Raw genomic sequence first — 8,287 nt, forward strand, 5'->3', positions numbered from 1 at the left:
TGTATGTGTATAAATACACACACACACACACACATACAATAAGTTTACAATTATTTGTAGACCCATTATGTAAAGGGAGGAGAACTATTGGGTTTTTTATTATTATTTTCTATCTGGCATTTAGCTGGGGTGCATTTTTTTTTTGTATGTTCAATGTTAGATTTGTTTGATGTTGGGGGGGTTGTACACTTTTTTGTTTTTGTTATTGTTAGATATATATATTTTTCTGTTTCCTTTGTTTTACATTTTATTCTTGTTGATAAAACATAAATATATATTTTAAAAAAAAACAGAAGCAGCAAAGGTAACATCTACCATTCTCCTGCCTTTCCTGAACTGGTTCTATTTCTTGGAATTAATGTAGCATCAGACAAGAAACAAAAATTAATTGCATTGCTGGCATCAGCTAAGCTTCCTTTTTAGAGCAGCGGTTCTCAACCTATGGGTCGCGACCCCATTTGGGGTCGATCGACCATTTCACTGGGGTCGCCAAGCAAGGCTGTCTGGCATTTTTTCCCCTTTTCCGGCGGGTGCCTTACCTCACTTGAGCTGGGCCAGCTGGTGGTCGGCCTGCTCCGTCTCTGCCGCTTGCCAGCTACGCCTCAGCCGGCGCAGGGGGCGGAACCACGCATGCGTGGCACTCCTGGGCAGGGAAAGTCCTCGACTTACGACTGGTTGGGTAGTCCTCGACTTACGACCGGTTTAGTCCTCAACTTACAACCGGTTTAGTCCTCGACTTACAACCGGTTTAGTCCTCGACTTACAACCGGTTGGGGGTCGCAGCATTAAAAAGGTTGAGAACCACTGTTTTAGAGGCACTAGCAGCTTCAGAAGACAAGACCTGTGGAGCACCACACCTTCTCCATAGAGCTGAGCATGCTGGCTTTGCCTCCTTCAATATATTTTTTTAATTTTAAAAAATCTTTTTGATCCTTAATATAATATTGGAATGACACATTGGGGTTTGGACTTCTTGCTGCCTACTTGTCTTTCGGAATCTCAAAATTCCAAGTGGAATGAGACCAATTCGATACAAGTGTCAGTGGACAGAGGGAGAAGTGGGTAAAAGAAGAATTGAAACTGAAAATGGGCTTGATCAGGTCAGGGTTGAATATTAAAAAACATTCTAGAAAACTTCCCTCAATTTGTGCCTACAAGGCAGACAGTTGAGCAGACTGTTGCTGACAGTTTCACTTCAAGCCTTCTTCTTCTGGGTCATGTCTAGGAAAGAGCATCAGCAGCCTATCCTCTACTTCTCAGTGTGTGTGTGTGTATGTGTGTGTGTGTGTGTTTGTGTTTGTGTACACCACAAATATGCAACATGAAGAAGAATTCAAAAATACACAGCGAGATAAAACATGTTACTTGCTCAGGCAGAAGAAAATAAAAATGCCTCCTATGAATGCTGCTGGTAAAGGGATTAAGAAAAAAAACCCAGAAGCCATGCTCAGCATACATTCCTTCCTTTGTTTTAAAAAGAAAGTGCAACGCAGGCTACAAACATCTTACAAAGGTTGACATGTGGAAAATTCAGGGCATATAATAGGAACTAAATCAATCTTATGTAAGTCAGCTTAGAATTAAATCCACTATAATCATACCTAGAGCTGCACCCAACAAAGAAATGGTTATAATATATAGAACAATAGCCGCAAGTCCTAAAATTCTTCAGTTTCCATTCCAAATCTTGGCTACCTGCATATCAGCACATTGGAGCAAAATGAAATCCCACAACTCAGCAAAACATCTTCGAGATTATGGGCACTATCCCGGCTCATTTGTATCAAAAAGAATTTCACTTTTGACCAGCAATAGATTATCAAGGATTCTGGTTATTTTAACAGTAAGTCCTCTTTTTTCACCTTCACCTTTATTTCAGAAATAGAGAAATCTTGGGGGTGAAAATAGAAAGGAGGAAAGAATTTGTGGGCATATTCTAAATCTGGTCTAGAAAACAAACTCCTGGGTTGAGCAAGGGCTTATTCCCCCATTTTATTGATATATCTTCCTAAGTCACAATTTCTATATGGTTTCAGTTTCAGAGGCTTAGGAAATCTATTTGAAAATTAAGCCGATTGATGCTGCATGTCTAAACTCCTCTATGCCAAAAATAGGAGAACCATGCTGTCATCAACTCGGCACTGGTCCAAGTGTCAAACTGCCTTCATTTCAGAAAATCTTTTGGAAGAATGCCCATCTTTTAGCCATGATGTCTTTTTCATCCAGCACCTGAACTATAATTGGAATGGTAGAACTTAAGGGAAAAATTATTCCTGAAGCATACATCTTGTAAAGAGAGCTAGTCTGGTGTAATGGTTAAGGCATCATTCTAGAAATGAAGAGACTATGAGTTTTAGTCACACCTTAGGCACAAACTCAGCTGGGTGACTTTGGGCCAATCACCAGGAGACTGTGAGTTCTAGTTCCACCTTAGGCATGAAAGCTGGCTTGGCGACTTTGGGTCAGTCACTCACTCTCAGCCCTAGGAAGAAAAAGGCAATAGCAAATCACTTTCTCCCCAAAAGCCTTGTCAGAAAAACTACAGGAATTTGTCCAAGAAACCTCCACAATCAACACTGATTTGAAGGCATTTTTTGAAAAAGCACCTTGTTAAAATGCAATTTGTTTAATTCTATTTACATTCTAGGATGCACCACAACTGCAAAGAAAAATAAAGAGCCTTTGCCTATGGTCCCAAAGCCATTTTTTTCATTTCTGCATTGCAAGATGAGCAGGGTGGGTAGTATACAGCAGTATACAGCAATGCACTGTAAATCACTGGTACAACAGCTTAGAACAACGGTAAAATATTCTTATTCTTCATTCTGCAGGTCAGAAGTGAAGCAGACTGATCTGCAAAATCTCCCATAGGTCTCAAGCTGCAACAAGAATTAAATTTATTGAAGTTTTCTCTTTAGACTTCCTGCTGTGCCCAATCAAGCATCACATAGAATCAAATTGCAGGTATGTAAATGTTTAGGCAGTCAATTCATGGACCAGTTCTTTTTCAAGCACAAAATAAAACTCTATAGCAGGTTCATGAAGATGGTCATCTTTTGAAAATGACAAATCACTTCTCTAATGTTGCAAAATAACTTTAGACTTGAATTTGACCCAAAGAATTGTGTTATCACTTTGGTTCACAACCACTCAGCTATAGACTCAAGCACTACACACACACATGTGCAAACCAACCCACAAATATTAACTTAATTGTTAAATACTTTTTTTGAGTCCCAACATTGGAACTAAAATGTTACCATCCTAAACATGAAGTAAGAAGAACATATTCAGGGCCTTCCAAGTGTCCATTTTGACCCCAGATTTCTTCTGAATTTTTCACAGAATTTAAGAAAGAAATATCACATTGAAGTATAGAACAATCTACTCCACTTGTGTTGGACTTCAAATATTAGTTGGGTATGATTGGAAGTCCAGAGCAAGATACCAATAGGGAAAGGCCACTAAAATACACTTCATTTTGCACTTAAACATTTTACATATTCAAAAAGCCATAGGAAATATTGTAACATTATAGGAATACATTTGAAGAATGGTATGAAAATAAATAATTGAGTATATTTAAATATGAAAGACCTCCTGGAAAGCTGTTACTGGTCATATCAAATAATTATGAGATAGAAAAAAGGGCAAATAATTCAACTAGCAGCTTCCAGTGTTCCTTTGAGAATAGAGTCAGCAAAATGGGTTTGAACTCATGTATTCAGGATTAATGTTTGAGTATTGGTCAGATCTGAGCTTATTTTATAATGGATTTTGATTTTCCCATGGAAAGAGGCAGAATCTTTTATGAAAATATTAGGCAAGCTTGGAGGAAATGTTCAAAGAAAACTACTACCTAAAATGTGATGATTGTGAAACTGTATGTCCTACAACAGTCACAAGAACAACAATCTCTGGAACAAAAAAAATCAAAATGTAACTATACTTAGAAGAACCAGCTCTATGATCATTGGCAGACTGAGATGAGTGGTATATTGAATTGGATTATGGGCTGGGCAAAGCCCTCATCCTGGCATGTGATCTGCCACCACAGTTGCTGGTTCATTGGCTCTCTGCAGCAGCTTAATCCCCAGCTTTCTGTTCTAGCCATTGGTCTTAGGTGTTACCCTGAAGAGGTGTCAGAGTAGCAATAGTCATTGCCTGTGCCATGATTTTGCTTTGGCACAAAGCCTAGAGTCAATTTATTTAAGTCAAGATTGTCTGTATTGACTGGCAACAGTTTTTCAGGGTTTCAGAATGGAGTCCCTCCCAATCTCACCTGAAGGCTTGGAGTCTAGCCTTGAACCTTCTGTATACGAAGCAGCTGTTTTGCATTGAGTCATGCAATATTCTCTTCCTTTTGCTATGGATTTCTACTGTTTTGATACAAAAGATAGTAGGACCCGTTGAAATCTGATGGAGGAATCTGTGTGATTAAGAATATAGACCAAAATACTCCACCATGAGGTGGCATAGAGCTTTGAAGAAAACAAGCAATCGCCATGCTTTTGAGAAAGATAACTGCCTGAAATATGAACTAGGAATCTGTGAGAAGTGCTTACATATAATGTTTATGTATGCACATACAGGTTAAGATCTATCATTAGTTTCATTAAGTATATTGAAGGTAGAAGCGTGGACAAGAATTACCGTATTTTTCCATGTATAAAACACACCCTTGTATAAGACGCTCTGGCATGTGAGCTCCAAGCTTACAGCAAACAAAGTCAGCGCTGGGAGCAACCGCCTCCCAGTGCTCTAAATAGACGCCTCCTGGCTGGCCCCACTGCCCACCCACCTAACCAGCATCCAGCACGATGAGCATGCATAGTCAGTTCACAGCAGCAGCCTTCCAACCCTGGCAAACAAACTGGCGTGAGCACCAACATGAGAGCAAGGCAAGGGAAGTGAAGGCAGGTTTTAAACTCCCCGCCATTTCTCCACGCCAATCAGCTGTTTGGCAGAGCGCGGAACAGCTGAGCCGGCAAATCCAGAAGTTCAGCTGGCTGCTATTATTGAGCAGGATGGCCTTGCAGCTGCATTTCACAGGGTCCCCGGCCAGTATACAGGTACGAGGGAGGGAAAGGGCTGTCACTGCCATCCATGCTGCTGGTCCCATCCGCTACCTCCGGACACCGCCATCTGACGATCTTGCCTCCTCCCCCCTCCCATTAGTGGCAAGCCCACAGGGGCTTGACACCTGCACCAGGCAGCATGGCAGCGGCATGTAAAGAACCCACACAGGCATGCCCTGGGCTGCGAAGGTTACCATTTTTTTTTTGTGTATAAGACGCACCTGATTTTTGAACAGGGTGTTTGCAGGAAAAAATAGCATCTTATACACGGAAAAATACGGTATCCATGCAAAACAATATTGCCTGAATTAATGATTTTTTTAAAAAAAATATATCTGTATTTTAAGCCCATGTTTATATGAAAAGTGCTTTTTTGCTATTTGCTAGTAGCACCAGATGTTTCTTATATGGTAAATGTACTTTGGGAACCTTTTCAGAGGACAGGCATCATTATATAATCATTGTATGATGGTGCCAACACCAAAATTAAATTTATAAGGAAGAATTTTTCAATTTTTAATCTGTTATGCAGTATTCCATATATATGTATTGTATATATGGAAACAATGACCAGTGATACAGTTCTATTCATACTTACCTGAGGATAGGCTTCACTGAATTTAATAGATCAGGGGTCTTCAAACTCGGCCCTTTTATGACTCATGGACTTCAACTCCCAGAATTCTTCAACCAGGCATGCTGGCTGAGGAATTCTGGGAGTTGAAGTCCATGAGTCATAAAAGGGCCGAGTTTGAAGACCCCTGACTTAGATGCATAGGATTGTGCTTCAAATATACAACTTTCAGTGAATGAGTATATGATTACATGACACTAATAGCCAGTATTTTCCTGTATTGGATTCTTCCTTGTTTTTACCAGGAAATTCCTGTTCATCCAGGAATTATAAGACAACTGTGTTCTTTAAGCAATACATTGCCTTTTCTCTCTTTTTTTAAACAAAATTCATCCTTTTATTTTATAATAGATATTATAAATAGTTGAAAGTGTGCATGCAGTCAACTGCATATTATACAAGCAATATCTATATTAATAACTGTTTTCTTTGGCAGGCCAGAATCCAGCTGGACATGCAATATTTACATATCAAAATCCATTGTTCATGTTCAAGTCATACTGAATGCAAGTGAAAATATATTTTTATATTTATAATGTACATATACACTTACGCAAACTACAACTCTGGATTTCTCTCTTTTTCTTTGGGTCTGTGGGTCTGTATCTATACAGACATACAGACACACAGACACTCTTACAAATGCTCACACACAGACATGTGTTTGTTTATCTGTGTAGGAGTATGCGTGCATGCCCATTTCAAAGCACACACTTGGTATACAAAGAAAAATAGGAATATATTAAAAGTGAATTTCATCTTTTTCTGATTCAGGTGACACTGGCCTTGAGACACTAAAAATGTCCTGACACGGTATTTGTGATGGTAGCTGAGGAGATAAATGTGATTTTGAAGATGATGTCTGCGATGTGTTCTTTTCAGACAAGATTTTTAAAATATCTGCCACCTGCTTCTCCAGGATGGCCATCCGGCTGCTTATCAGCTGGATATCTTCTTTGAGTTCATGTTTGATCTCCTGGAGTGTAGTTTGTAAGGCTTGTTCTGGGATAGGGTAAAAAGGGTGTTTTGTATCTGGTTGACTAGGGCTGTGCTCTAGGGGGCTACGGTTCTCCCCAGCTTTGTCCAAACGAAGGTCACTTTTTGTGATCCCACTGTCACAGGAGTCTGTTTTCCTCAGTGGGTTTTTTGTTACATTTTCTGAGTCAACACTCTTGGGGTCCTCTGACAACAGCCCCATGGACTCTGCTTTGGTGACGTTATTCCACTCTTCCTTTTTCTCTTCCTGGCCTGCCATGTTGTTCTTTAATCGAAGCCACCCTTTCCCATTGCCATTTTTCATCCTCACAGGGCTGGTAACTTTGAGACATTTGGGGTCACCATTGCTATTAGGTTTGAGCTCTGTGGCATCCCTGTTGTTTGGTTTGACCACCTCATTGGTTTTCACATAGGACAATGATGTTTGGATGGGTGTGATCTGAGATACAGTGACCACACTTGTGCCAGTGATGGCAGCACCATTCTGCATGGTTCGGGTCTCCACCTGGAGGGTATTCCTTTCAGGATCAATGATTGTCGTCCCTTGGTTCCGCATTTCCTTCTGCTGTTTGAATTTCTGGAAGAGCTTCCTAACAGGGTGGTCCACGGGGATGCTCAAGGTCACTTCATTCTTTTGTCGCAGGCGCTCCTCCTCTTCTTTCTTGACATCACTGATTTTTCGGAAAATAATCTGCAATGAAGGGAAATAAAGAAGTATGTGGTAAAAAGGAAATAAACTTTTGTGAGTGAAACAACTATATTCTGAACATAAACATATATTACGAGTTTAATAAGAATAATCCTTACTTGTTTTTTAAAAGTTCCTTGAAAGTGAATTTAAAGATATTTGGCCAACACAAACTGGATGATGGAGATGGATATCTAAATTTAGTTTATCCATTGTTTGTAACTGTATAATCTTCCAACTTTATGTACTGCATCATACTCTATTATTTTATAACCTTTCCTGGGGAAAGCTAGAGCTTATTTCACCTAATGCTGAAATTCACACAAAAGCACAACAACAAAAATATCCATTTATTTGGGACAAGTTCCAATGAAGATAGAAGAATAAAGCCAAAAATATATAAAATTCTGCAGCAGGGATTTTGTAAACAGGCTGTGGTGTGGTATGCACTATAATTACAGCTCTTTTGAGCATGACCCAAAATAAACTCACCATAGTAGTTTCAAAAGCTAATGAAATGCCTCCATTAATGCAAGGATATATGATAAATGGTGAAATTATAAACAACCTTACAAAGGTTTACCAGGAAGAAACTATATCTGAAACTGGTAGGACTTAAGGACCTGCTCACCATATATTATAAAGATTTCTTACAGCAATTAAATCTATCGACATTTCAATAATGTTGCACAGAGGCAAGAGTATTGTTGATGAGACCACAATGAATGAGTAGGATAGGAATCTGATATGCTGAAAGTTAATCCAGATTATCAGATGAGTGATCAAAGTTGCCTTTGTTCTAAATAAAAGAATAAGGACACAATAACAGCCTGCAGTTACTGCAACTGTTCACAATAATTTAGGACTTCAAGTTATGCCAGTTAGAGTTCA

General features: G+C 39.4%; 1 pseudogene; it reads right to left on the reverse strand.

Moving 5' to 3' along the window:
* Nucleotides 1-6,454: 6,454 nt before the first annotated feature.
* LOC107299222 lies at nt 6,455-7,399 on the reverse strand (annotated as a pseudogene).
* Nucleotides 7,400-8,287: the final 888 nt, after the last annotated feature.

Source organism: Protobothrops mucrosquamatus, unplaced genomic scaffold, assembly GCF_001527695.2.
Source record: "Protobothrops mucrosquamatus isolate PMUCROS unplaced genomic scaffold, P.Mucros_1.0 scaffold4693, whole genome shotgun sequence".
NCBI classification, from domain to species: domain Eukaryota; kingdom Metazoa; phylum Chordata; class Lepidosauria; order Squamata; family Viperidae; genus Protobothrops; species Protobothrops mucrosquamatus.